Below are 14,368 nucleotides of genomic sequence, written 5' to 3' on the forward strand. Positions count from 1 at the left end.
GGGATTACAGGTGTGACCCCTGTACCCAGCCAACAAATTTTTGTTTAAACATTACATATGGCATATAGTTTTTTAGACTGGTAACTTATGTTTGTTAAGAAATGGAGTTTTACAATTCTACTCTAGCTGTACATTCCTGGGAAAGAGGTTTTTTTGTGTGTGTGTTGTCCTGTGTGCCATTTTCTCACTCAGAAAGAAAAAGAAATTAACTAAGCATGAAACTTAAGTGTGATAAAATTGTATGTGGCAATACATGTATACAATCATATAGGGAACATGTTAAAGTGCTAAAAAATAGGAAAGTAGTTTCTTTATTGTTATCTTCCAGTCTGTTGCTAGCTCAGTAGCTAGAAGATGGAGGTTTAGGACATAAAATATGAGAAAGTAATTTATGAATGACAATCTAGATGAAGTTGTAATTTTAGTTAATTTGCCATTCTCTCACTTTTGCCACCATATTTCTGTGGTTGAGCTTGCATGATGGTGTGCATAGTGATCAATTACTCTTACGTGATAGGAATTCCTTCTCCTGGTTGGAATATAGACAAGCACAGAACAGACACCTTGTCTTGAAGATCTTTAAATTCCTGGAATCCAGCCCACAGTCAGGTAAATAGCAGAGATTCAACACAGGTTTTGAGTGTCAGTGAATAAATGGGTGAGCATTTTTTACATGATTTTTGTGTTTATGTGCTTTTTTTTGTAGATGGTTTTAATAACTTAGTTCAAAACCATGCATACATGTGTGTGTATATATGTATACAACTCTCTTTTTATACACACACACAGACACACACACACACATATATACACACACACATACACACACACAAATAGAATAAGTATAAACATAGCTTTCTTTGGGTACTATGATCATGAGTGGTTGTTATTACCTTGTTAGTAATTGCATATATTTTCTTACCATATTTAAAGTTTATTTTATTTTAAAATACTTAATTAAAAATAAAGATTGAATATATTCAAGGCATACAAGGTTATAGCAATCAAATTAACACATCCATCACCACCCATGTTGTATATTAGGTTCTCTGAACTTACCTTATAACTGAAAGTTCATACTCAACATTTCCCCATTTCTGTCACTGCCAAGCTCCTGACAATTAACATTCTACTTGTTGCTACTTGAGTTTGGTTTTTTTAGAGTCCACATATAAGTGCAATCATACAGTATTTGTCTTTCTGTGTCAGGCTGATTTACTTTAGCATAATGTCCTCCAGGTTCATCCAAATTGTCACAAATGGTAGGATTTCCTTCTTTATTTATGGCTGAGTAAATTCTACTGTATATATGTACCACAATTTCTTTATCTTTCATTCATTGGTGAATACTTGGGTTGATTTCATATCTTGGCTATTGTGATTAATGTAATGAACTGAAGTTATTTTCCTATTTCTTTGCAAAAAAAAAAAACGTGTATTGCACCATTGGTCAGGAAATATGTAATAAATGCATTTTTGAAAAGAAAAAAATTTTATAGGTGCTTGATGATGTTTTTGACAATAAAGAGCTGAGTTACTTTGTTTGTATATGAGTTTTAAAGATCATAGCTTTAGAATATGTTTTAAAATAAAATAAATAAAAATACTATTTTAAAAGAGTATTTATCCATGTATGTATAGAGGAGGAAAAAAAATTAAAATGGAAGAAAATTTAAAGATAAGCTAAGATATGTATCATATAATATGGAGTTAAAACCTTAGGATATAAATTCTGGGAAAAATGTATACATAATACACAAAAATATTAATATTAATGCTATTTATTTCTGAATTTTGAAGTTACAAATAGTTTTATTTTTTCTCTGTACTCTTATTTTTCAAAATTATATATAAGCACACAATTGCTATTACAACCTGAAAAATTATTTGTAGAGCTTATTACTTTTTACTAAAGAATGTCTTTCTGAAATATACATTTGAACTTTGATTACTATTTAGTAAAATATTAATAAGCAGAATTTTGCAATTTGTTAAAGTGAAAAAAATGTACTTTCAGAAAACAAAACAAAATAACCAAGACATTCTTCCATTGGTAAATAGATAAATTGTGGTACATCCAGACAAATGAATATTATTCAATGCTAAAAAGAAATGAGTTATCAGTCTGTGAAAAGACATGGAGGAACCTTAAATGCATATTGCTAAGTGAATGAATCCAATATGAGTCTGAGGTTGCAGAGAGGAAGTGATGAATGAGCAGTTAAAGTATTCTATGTAATATTATAATGGTGTGTGGACGTTACTCTACCTTTGTCAAAACCTCTAGAATGTACATCATCAAGAATGACCACTAATGTAAACTATGGGCTTTGGGTGATAATGACATGTCAATGTTGGCTCATTGATATTAACAAATGTACCCCTCTAGGGGAGACTGTGCATGTGTAGGGAGAAGGAAGCATATGAGAACATTCTGTAATTTCTGCTGGATTTTGCTGTAAACCTAAAGCTTCTCTAAAACATAAAGTAAGATTAAAAAAAAAATCAGTGAATCATATTTAGTATTCCTACTTTCAATGAATTATATTTGGGGATTTCTTCTGGAATTTTTGTTTGCTTTTGCTTTTAACTTGCTTTGAAAAATGCTGCATTGAGAAAGCATTTCACAGTTGCTTCTTAAATATTCAAGAATGTGTTCCTCCCCTCAGCTGAGATATTTGACCTTCAGCCTCTTTGTGTTAGAATATAAGAATGGAAAGTGTAATTGTCCCAAGGAATCAAGTAAACATCTTATTAGAAAATCTGTTGAAAAAATTTTGGCACAGTTGGTGTTCTGGGTGTGTTTGAAATACATGTAAGGAATGGCTCATATATAAACTTTGTCCATGTATGATGGGCTAAATTTGGTATCAGAATAGGTTTTGAGAAATATATATATATATATATACACACATATATATATATTTAGCATCTATTCATCTTATTTCTGGTGATGACATGCTGATTTTGCTCTGGAGAGGCTGCCCATTGCTTTATTCTCAGCCCGTGTGGGACTCCACTCCGAAGATCAGGCCCACAGAAAGTGACTCATACCCATTCTAATCAGAGCACCCACAGTGACTGGCTCACAAATGGGCTCAATGAGTGCTCAGAACAAGGAATTTCTTAAGTGACTAGAATGAGGTGGAGAGGTAGAGGGAGAGAGAGAGAGTGAGTGTGTGTGTGTGTGTGTGTGTGTGTGTGTGTGTGTGTGTGTTTTGCAAAGTGAGCATGAATTCCAGAGCCTCGTTGCTTAGGCTTGAATTCCAGTTCTCCACTTCCACCACCAACCAGCTAGGTAAACTTGGAAAAGTCACTCTTCCTCTCTGGGCCTCAGGTCTCAGTCTCTTTCCTGTAAGATGGCGTCACGGATACCACCTACCTCATGGGGAGGTTCTTATGAGGATTGAATAAGTTAACTTTTGTGCAGCGTGGTATGGTGTTTGTCTCAACATTTTCACTTAGACACGTAACAGGCATCTTAAGCTCAACATACCCCAGATGAATTCTCCTCTCACAGTCTTTCTCTACTCAGTAAATAACAACTCCATCCTTAAAGTTGCTCAAGCCAAAAATCATGGAGTTGTCTCTGACCGCTCTCATTATCTCTTTACTCCATCGACAAATCTTGTCTGCTGTACTTTTAAAATATATTCAGAATTTAATTGCATCTGCTGATGCCAACCCAGTTCAAGGCACCATCATCCCTTGTCTGGATTATGGCACCATAGCTTCCAAAATGGCCTTATTGTTTCTGTCCCCACCTCACTTCCGTTTCCGCTCAACACACAGCCAGAGTGAGCCTGACAAAACATGTCAGGAGATGTCACTTTTCTCCGCTAGTGTTTAGCTATCTCTGGGTCCCCGACGCACACACAATTAATTACACCTCTATTTTCATCTCCCACTTATTCTCTCTTTATTCTTCCTGTACCATGGACCTGTTACTTGACCTCTGCTGTTCTCTGAACACACCAGACTTGCTTCTGCCTTAGGGCCTTTGTAATTGCTCTTCTCGGTCTGGAGCCCTGTTTCCCCAGATTTCACCTCCCTGTATGCAGACTTTTACCCAAGTGCCACCCTCTGTGTGAGACCTTCCTTGGTCCTTTATCCAAAATTGCAGCCCTCCCCACAGTCCTTATCCCGTTCCTTGCTGAGTTCCCTTCTTAGCCCTCATCACCACCTCACATATGCTATGGTTTACTTATCTTGTCTATTATACATCTATTCCACTTTAAAATATAAACTTCTGGGGACTGAATTTGCTTGACTGCTATAAACCCAGAACCTAAAACAGCTCAGTAAATATTTAATGCATGAATGGATGAATAAGGGGATGTAAGTAAAAAGAATTGCATTGAAGTATGATACTCATCAACAAATAGTTACGCAGTGCCCTCTAAGCACCAGGGACTTGCTAGCCACTGAAGATGCGCCTGAGACTAAGATTGTTTGGTTTCCTTCTACAGTCTAATAGGGGATGGAGGTGGGGTGGCAAAATTTTCTGAAAAAACCAGAAAGTATAGAATGCGTATGGTTATCCATGATACGAGCTTGTAATTCAGATGTGAAGGCCTGTAAAACATGTCTCACATTTGGAGTGTCTAAGCTGTTACCTGAAGGTTAAGGAATAGTAGCTGAGTGAAAGAGGCGGGGCAGTGGGAGAGCCGAAAAGTCACCAGATCTGTTAAGCTGTAGTCAGACCTAAGGGAGGATGTGGCTGAGAAGTTGACTTCTCATGAGCTCCTATCTTTACTCCTATTTTACTTAAATGAATATATATATATATATTTTTTTCCACTGAAAAAATATATATTTTCCATGAGTATGTATACGTATTTTTTTCCATTTAAGTAAAGATATATTTTTCTGTATTATTCTTTCTACTTCACTGTGTACACACGATTCCTGCCAGGCCATATCTCCTCTTCCAAACCACCAGAGCCCAGACTCCAATACCAGCTTTCCACCCCCACTAGCCCTTTAAGCCTGAGCATCTCATGTAATCTCCCTGTGGCTCAGCCTTGCTGCAAGAACATGGGAGTGTATACATGGGAAAGTGTATACCTGGGAAAGCCTCTAGACATGGGGGTGCCGTCTGTTTTCAGTTCCCCCACTAGAAGGTCAGCTCCATGCCAACAGGGCAATTGCTTGCCTTTGTTCACCAGAAATACCAAGTTCTCTGTCCCTAGCACCAGAGCCATGCCCAGTATGTGGCTGGCACTCAAGCAATGCCTGCAGAATAAACAACTGCCTCTCCCATGGTTCAAACTCAGCAACAACAGGCTGGACATTCACCAGCAGATCCAGATTCTTCATCGGATTCACCAGCTAAAACCATCTGTCAGGCGGCCAACAGCATCTTTTGCTCATTTGCTGAGGAATAAGGCACAATGTTAAAGGGAGAAAAGGGAGATGCTACAATTCATTACCTAATTCTTGTTTTTTTTCTTTCAACAATAATTGCTAACATTTTTGAGCGTCAGTCCTTTGTGAACAATACCCTCACAACACTGCCATCATGTAAACATGTGATGATTTTCATATTGTAAATGTGAAAACAAAGACTTACAGTTGACAGACCAGTCTGTTCTCAAAGGGGATTTAGGGTGTATAGCGGGAACTTCTGGAAACATGCTCTTGGGTGCAGGTCTGTGGCAGCTGTCAGGAGACCTTTGTTTTTTTTTCCCCAAGCTAAATTGTATTTAGCTTTGCTAGAGATACTGTCCATCAACAGTCATGGTATTTCAGCAGGACATGGCTAGACAATCATAAACAGTATACGACAACTTTCAAACTTTCTTCCTCCATAAACTACCAAAAATCAGGAAGCAACTGTAAAACCCATGAAGTCTTTGACTGACGCCCTGAACAGGGAAAGTTTAGATTGACAATTGACATTTCACATTTGCATGCTGTCTAACAGCTTCTCACGGGCCAACTCTGACTTTCAGGAAGTGAAATAAAAATGGCAGAATTTATCTGAAGATCCACAATCTAGAATCAGAACTGCTACTCCTTTGAGGGGCACCATCTCAGAGGCCTCACTGGAAAGTCCAGATTGCCTGACACACTGGTAACCATTATTGGGGGTCAGGTCCCCATAGGTGTCTGGGTTTATGGGAGTTAAGGCTACACTGAAAGATGGAAAGGAAGAAGACGTAAAAACGAATAAATTTGTTTTTTCATACCATAAGACTTTTGTGCCAAGGTGACCATGTGGTCAAAGTCAGGGAATCCCTCCTCCTGGGAGCCAAGAGGAAGTCTTTCCAAACTAGAAGGGGGCTGGGCATGGTGGCTCATGCCTATAATCCCAACACTGTGGGAGGCCGAGGTGGGCAGATCACTTGAGGTCAGGAGCTCGAGATCAGCCTGGCCAACATGGTGGAACTCCTTCTCTACTAAAAAAAAAAAAAAAAATTAAAAACTTGAAGGGAAAGGTGTTTTCCCCACATCAGTCCAGTTTCAGAGACAGTCTATTAGTGACATATGCCCCTTCCTCCAAAAACAACAATAAAGTGTTCTGTGTAATAACAACATAGCTTTAAAAAGAGTAAAACAAAATTCTGATTTTTATAGAACTTGATAAAAAGTAGTATTTCAAATTGTACAGCCACCAGAAGTACACAGTTTTCAAAAATGCACACACTCCCCTCGGCAACCCCAGCAGCTTCAGCTTCCTGTGCCTGGTCTGTTCAAGCATCTCCCTTTTTGGCAGGGTTATCCCCTCCTTGCCAGCATCAGCTTTTCCCTTTTTTCCCTTTGGGTACCTTCTCTCCCTTCTCTGCAGGTGCTTTTTTAGGCTTCGGCTCTGGCTTTGGAGGGGCAGGGTTAGCAGACAACTTGCAGATCTGCTATGCGGTTCATCCTTCACCTTGGTCTTATCTCCTTTAGCACCGCTTTCAGCCATTCTCTCAGGCATGCTGGCACCGGCGATGGGACGTAGGAACTGGGTGCGGGATGCAGCAGCCTGTGGACTTTGGTTGGTCCAGGGATTGTTCTCGCCTTTTCTTCACACTGCTCCTCTCACAAGGCTTTGAGTGTCACCAGGAAGCTCAGAGTTGATCTGTTTTCTTTAGGGAGGTCTTTGTCTTCTCAGTATGTTTTGTGTCTCCTCAAGTCAAGATACCATCACGAAAAGAAGAATGGATAAAGGCTGAATATCAAAAACAAAAGAAAAGCATGCGCGTTGATGCCACACAGATCACACCTGTGACCTACTTCTTTCTAACAGATTCATGTAAGACAGCTGCATGATTTCTCCTCCCACACCCTAAACCAAGCAAGGCTGCAGCTTGTATTACTACTCTTTCTGCATTTTTTTTTATTTAATTTTGAGACAGAGTTTTGCTCTTCTTGCCCAGGCTGGAGTGCAGTGGTGCGATACAGGTGCACCGCCTCACCCAGCTAATTTTTGTATTTTTAGTAGAGACAGGGTTTCACCATGTTGGTCAGGATGGTCTCAATCTCTTGGCCTTGTGATCTACCTGCCTCGGTCTCCCAAAGTGCTGTGATTACAGGTGTGAGCCACCACGCCTGGCCCTCTTTCTGTATTTTTAATGAAATAAGAATAAATAGAACTTGGCAAGATGCCTCAAAATGCTTTTAATTCACTTGGGCTCCTTCTTTCCTTCTAGACTTCCTTGTTTATTTCATCAGAGTAAAGATAGGGGTTCATGAGAAGTCAACTTCTCAGCCACATCCTTCCTTAAGTCTGACCGCAGCTCAACAGATCTCACTGTTTAGCTCTCCCACTGCCCCACCTCCTTCACCCAGTCACTACTCCTTGACCTTCAGATGACAGCTTAGACACTCCAAATCCAAGGCATCTTTTACAGGCCTTCATGTCTGGATTACAAGCTCGTATCATGGATAACCATATGCATCCTATACTTTCTGATTCTTGGGAACAGTTTTGCCACCTCACCTCCATCCGCTACTAGACTGTAGAAGGAAATCAATCTTTGTCCCAGGTACGTCCTTAAGTCCCTGGTGCTTAGAGGGCACTGCACAACTATTTGTTGATGAGTATCGCACTTTAATGCAATTCTTTTTTTACTTCCACCCCCTTATTCATCCATTCATACACTAAATATTTACTGAGTACCATGCACTGTTTTAGGTGCTGGGTATATAGCAGTTAAGCAAATTCAGTCCCCAGAAGCTTATATTTTAAAGGGGAATAGACATGTAATACACAAGATAAGTAAACTATAGCACATGTGAGGTGGTGATGAGGGCTAAGAAAGGAACTCAGCAGGGAGCAGGACAAGGACTGGGGGGAGGGTTGCAATTTTGGATAAAGGACCAGGCAAGGTCTCACTCAATATTCAATACCTGGACTAAAATATGAAAAGAAAATACATATTTCATTATATATTTTTATTATATATATATATATACATAAATATATATATATATAATGAATATAATATTTTGTAATCATTTTTAAAGCTATCAAAGATTAGATGAAAAAGGAAAGATACCACCAAAATGTTAATGGTAGTTGGGCTATGAGGGGGAGCATTTTTCTTCTTTTCTCTATTTCCACTTTTTAAAATGTTTTTGTTTTGTTTTGTTTTGTTTTTTTAGACAGTCTCCGTCTGTCACCCAGCTGAAGTGCAGTGGGGCAGTTTCAGTTTATTGCAACCCCCACCTCCTAAACTCAAGTGATTCTCCTGCTTCAGCCTCCCGAGTAGCTGGGGTTATAGCTAACTTTTGTATTTTCAGTAGAGTCGTGATTTCACCATGTGGGCCAGGCTAGTCCCCAACTCTTGACCTCAAGTGATCTACCCGCCTCAGCCTCTCAAAGTGCTGGGATTACAGGCATGAGCCACCAAGCATGGCTAAAATGTGATTTTTTTTTAATTGAATGATTTAAAAATTTCTAAAGAAGTTGGCCAAAGAAAGAACACGTGTAATTTTTATTCTAGAACCAGTGTATTTACTAACCAGCTCTGTGGTCTGGAGATAGTCATGCCTCTTGTCCCCAGGTGTCCCCAGATCCACCCTGTTGTTCTCCCTAAAGTTACGCTTAAATGCTGTTCCTCCTTTTTGCAAACCTTGTTTGCCCTTCAGCAGCATGCTGTAGTGTCACCGTCTTTTCAAAGCCTTCCTAAAAACTACTCCAATTCATTGTGATTCCCCCTGTTTGATACATCAGCACTAGAATATTAGTGCTTATTTCTTGAATACTTGCTAGGGGCCAGGCATTCAGCTAAGTTCTCTATATACATTACCTGATTCAACTCTCAAAGGATTCAATGACAATGCCCACAGATATTTTTCAGCCTGTTCGACAGATGAGGAACTTGTCCTTCAGAGAATCTTTATTATTTGACCAAATAGTAAAGCCCACCCCGGCCCACCTGACCACAAAGTGCTCTTAAGTGCTGTGCTGCACTGAGATTCCTCAAGACCCATTTATTTCTGTGCCCTCAATACTCAACACAGTACCTGGCCCATGGTGGTGGGTCCTTAATATTTGTGGCATGAACGAATGTCAGAATATGCTGTTTTTCAAGCCTCAGTGCAGTATAACTACGCACAAATAAGTCTGCACTAACGATATTATCATATGTTGAGTGTCTAGCCTGTTCTAGGTGTGTATATTATCTCAATTAATCCCCACTGCAACCTGATGAGTAGACAATACACTGTACCCATTTTACAGATGAGAAAGTAGAAATTCCAAAATGTTAGTAACTTGCCCCAAATCATATCACAGCAACAGGGTGTAGTAGGAAGATCTGGGTAGTTTCTTGTGCAATTCTTTTCTTCTACCCTTCAAATATGCCAGAGTATTAGATGTTTGTAGCCAAGCATCTTACCTGAAGAAAGATAAAGTGAAAAAAGAGAATATTCACAACGAAGTGATGTAGCAGAAGTAAAGGGCTATAGATTTTCTTTAGGTTTTATTCACTCAGAGTTTATTACATTTCACAGGAAGAGGAACTAAAATCTGAAGTTGCCCCAAATCCCTGATGATTAATAATCAGAAATGAAGACAAACAAACTTGAAACTGTAACTGTGTGAGTGTTGAAAAACCCACATTCTCGGGCACAGTCCCTCACAACTGGTATCACCTCTTTGGTTGGCAATATCTTTCAAAATTTTAAGTGCTTGTGCCTTTTGACCCAGGTAGTCTACTTTTAGGAGTGCATGTACTCAAACACCTAAAAATATATGACACAAGAATATTTATGGTAGCATTTTGTGCCCATTTATATAGGTCTAGTTAAGTAAACTCTAGCATAACATACAATAGAATTCTAGGGGTCACCTAAAAGAATTGGGTAAGCAACATGGGCTGATATTTAATATCTTCAACATATATTACTATGTGAAGAAAGTCAGGTAACAATAGGGTATATCTGATGCTATAATTTTATGGAACAATGAAGATCTCTCTCTGTGTGTGTGTGTGTGTGTGTGTGTGTGTGTGTGTGCGTGCGTGTGCTGCTTGTTCATTAAAATGGGAAGAGAGGAGTTCAGGGAAGAAGAAATAATTGTTTCTGAATCTAGCACTTTGATCTATTTGACGTTTATTCCATGTGTGTTTATCATATTTATTGTCAGAACCAAATAGCCTTTTCAAAGGGGTGTGTTTTGTGGCAGATCTTAAGTGTTTCGTTTCACAAGCTGGAAAGCTATAAATTTCGCAAGATGGGAAGCTGAACTATAAAGTTCAGTTTTTGTAAAGAACAGGTGGAAAACCTTCCTGCATGGTAACTGATTTTGTACCTTGCACTATAAGCCTATAGGCCTCATGAAAGAAAGCACATGCCCAGAACGAGGGAGTAGAAGAAGGCAGGGAACCAGTAAGGTCAGAAATGACAGAAATGAATCCGGGGGCAAAATCCACATTTCTCAATCATTCACAAACTCGTTTGTTCAGCCAGCATTTATAGATATCAACTTGATTCCAGGGTACTAAGAGAATAAATTTCAATTGCTGCCAACCTAGCCTTGTGGAAACTTCTGGTCTCCTGAGGAGGAAACACGTCAAAGAAATTCTCAGAGTGTGCATTCCTGGGCTAGGTGGTCTAGACCAGAGCCTCTGAGATAGGCATTGTCTCAGGAGATCTGCTGGCATCTATGTTATTCAGCAAGAAGTGTGTACAACAACTTGCAGATAGAACCTAGCTTGGGAGCTGAGTGGGGTTAGAAAAGGCTTCCTGAGGATGTCGCATTAGAGCTGAGACATGAAGGGGCAGTAGGAGTCAGCAGGGTGAGGGCATGACATCTGTGAAGGCCCAGGGGAAGAGGAGACCTTGGGCTGGTTGGGGGCAGAGAGAAGGCCAGCAAGAGCGGAGAAGCATAGGAGTTGTTGGGGACAGAGGTTCTCATGGTGGCTGAAGAAGCAGATACAGGCTGACCGAAAGGCTACTTGCCATATCCAGAGCAAGAGGGGAAGAAGTCAGAATTACATTGTAAAAGTTATGTCTTTAAAAGGGGTAGCTTGGAAAAAAAAACTCCACCAGCCTGGCTGTGGTGTAGACAATACATGGAGGAAGGTGGAAAGTGTGGATTGGGGAGAATGGTGGGGAAGCTCTTCCTGAGTGAGAGAGGAGGTGAACTTTCTCTTGGACTAAATTGGTGGTAGTGGAGATGAAGAAAATGGTTATTTAATGAACAATTTGCAGGCAGTAGGAACAAACGTCCATGTGTATATGTGGAATGAGGGGGAGGGAAGAGTCAAAGACTGAAATTCCTAGCTTGAGTAACTGCGGGTGATGTTAGCTCTTTTCACAGAAATGCCAAAGACCAGAAGAGGAGCTGGTTTGACAGAGAAAGTTCAACAGTTCAGTTTGGGACAGAGTGAGCCTGCATTGCCTATGAAAGCACTCAAGTGCAAATGCTATCTTCTTGTAACAACTGTTTGGTCCCTTCAGGACCTCCCAGCCATGAGCTCTCTCATCTTTTCGTGATCTCTCACCCTCCTTTTGCCCTCACTTCAGTTTCTGTGGGACTTAGATGCAATGGATCATTATTAAAATCCCATCCTTGAGGAGAGTGAATGGCTTGAATCCAGGAGTTTAAAATCAGCCTGGACAACATGGTGAAACCCCATCTCTATGAAAAAATACAAAAAAAGTTAGCCAGGTGTAGTGGTGCACACCTGTAGTCCCAGGTACTCAGGGGAATGAGGCAGTAGGATCGCTTGAGCCCAGGAGGCTGAGGCTGCAGTGAGCCATGATCTCTGCACTGCATCCAGAGCCTGGGTGACACAGCAATACCCTGTCTCAAGGAAACCCCCAAGAACAACAACAACAACAACAAAAAAGCACCAAAGAGCAAAGAACAAAAAACAGAAACAAAGCAACCCACAAAACCCAAAACAAAACCCATCTTTGCTTTAAGTTTATACTTCCTTGATTTTTTTTCTCCATTATACTTACTGGTGTTAGAGGCTGAATGGTGTACCCCCCAAATTCATATGTTGAAATCTTAATCCTTAGGACCTTAGAATATGACTGTATTTGAAGACAGGGTAATAGCTTTAAAGAGGTAGTTAAGTTAAAATGAGGTCATTAAAGTGTGCCCAAATTCACTATGACTGGTGTTCTTATAAAAAGAGGAAAATGGGACACACAGGAGTTCTGAGGGAAGACCATGTGAAGACAGAGTAAGAAGACAGCCACTTACAAGCCAAGGGGAGAGGCCTCAGAAGAAATCAGTCTGACGACACCTTGATTTTGGATTTCCAGCCTCCAGACCTGTGAGACGATATATTTCTGTTGTTTAAGCCACCCAGTTATAACACTTTATTACCGCAATCCTAGAACACAAGTACACGCATCAAACTTCCACCCTGGCAAACTCAGCTCTTCTCACTTTCACCCTTTATTTAAGCAGTGGGGAGTGGCTGGGGAAAAGAACACAACGTACTAACTGACCTTTTAAAAAAATTCCTGACCACTTGATGACACCCTGAGAACCCACAGTCCGTTTGCTCTCCTGGCCTCCTTCCAGGTCTACCAGCACCCCACCCACTCTCAGAAGATGACGTTTTTTTCTCATTTCACTGAGAAGCAGCAGAAAAGGGCATCCATATGTCATCATCACGAAATCCATGAACCTCCCAACCCCGAGAGCAGTGTTTTTCGTCTTTCTTCTGTGAGGTGGTGGAGCTCCTACCCACACTCTCACCTGTGCTTTGGAAACCTCTGATCAATATATGAGTCCAGAAGTTCGAGACCAGCCTGGGCAACATGGCAAAACCCTGCTGCTACAAAATAAAAGTAAATAAATAAATACAAAAAACTGGCCAGGCCCACAGTGGTGCACACCTGTAGTCCCAGCTACTTGGGAGACCAAGGCAGGAGGATCTCTTGAGCTCAGCAGGTTACGGGAAATTACTGGCACATCGTCAATTGTTGCTTGCCTACTTGGTCATCCCAGCATCCTACAAACACACTGTGATAATCTCACCTCAGAACAAAATACTCTCTCCTGACTGCCCAGCATCCTCTAGCTATGACTTTATTTCTCTATTCCACACATACAAACCCCAGCTAACTTACTGATACCACCTCTCTTCTCACATAGTCTCCTGAACCTACTGTAAGTGGGCTTTGTCCTCATTGTTCCTCTAAAATGATTCCTCTTGTCAATATCATCAATAACTTTCAGGGTACCCTTTCTCTTGTCTCAGGGGTCACCCTCCCCAGTTCTCTTTGCTGAGGGTCTCTCATCCTTCTGGCCTCTGCTAGAGGATTGGCTCATGGCTGACACTCTGAAACTCTTCTGTTTCTGCACACACTCTTCACAGGATCTTATATATGCTCTTGGCTTTAAAAACTGTCCAAAGCTAAAGCCTCCCTTATCATTGTCCCCAGCATTAATACCTTGCCCAAACTCCAGATGCTTATATCCAAGTGGCTACTTGATGCCTCCTGTACGGGGATAATACACATCTCAAACTTAGCACATCAAAAACAGAATTCTTGATTTATTCCTCTTCCCAAGACCAAATCTACTTTACCTCATGTTTTCCCATAGCTCTATATTGCAGTGGGCTCTTTCCTTTGGTCAGTTACACATGTAAAAAATCTTGGCATCATATTTGACTTTCTTGCAAATGCTACATCCAATTCATCAGCAAATCCTGCTGCTGCTACCTTCAAACTATATTCAGAATCCATCTTTTTTTCCTTTGCCATCTGTGTTACTTCTACTAGCTGTTCTCCATCCTTATCCTCCTACAATTTATTCTCAATACTAATGCCAGATTGAGCCTTTAAAATAATATGCCAGATCAAGTCTTTTGGTGACCTTGAATGGGTTAAAAATAAAATATACATGAATGGGTTAAAAATAAAATACAAATACAGACATATAGACCAACAAAACAGAATAGAGATC

General features: G+C 40.2%; 1 long non-coding RNA gene across 1 annotated transcript; it reads right to left on the reverse strand.

Annotated features, from left to right (window-relative positions):
- Nucleotides 1-2,922: 2,922 nt before the first annotated feature.
- On the reverse strand, nt 2,923-12,089 carry LOC116546757. Its single transcript, XR_004266828.1, has 2 exons — nt 9,240-12,089; nt 2,923-7,156 (listed from the first exon to the last, which is right to left on the reverse strand). It is a non-coding gene; the product is annotated as an uncharacterized LOC116546757 (long non-coding RNA).
- Nucleotides 12,090-14,368: the final 2,279 nt, after the last annotated feature.

The sequence above is a fragment of the Sapajus apella genome, unplaced genomic scaffold (genome assembly GCF_009761245.1).
Source record: "Sapajus apella isolate SASKATOON/1434 unplaced genomic scaffold, GSC_monkey_1.0 scaffold5, whole genome shotgun sequence".
NCBI classification, from domain to species: Eukaryota; Metazoa; Chordata; class Mammalia; order Primates; family Cebidae; genus Sapajus; species Sapajus apella.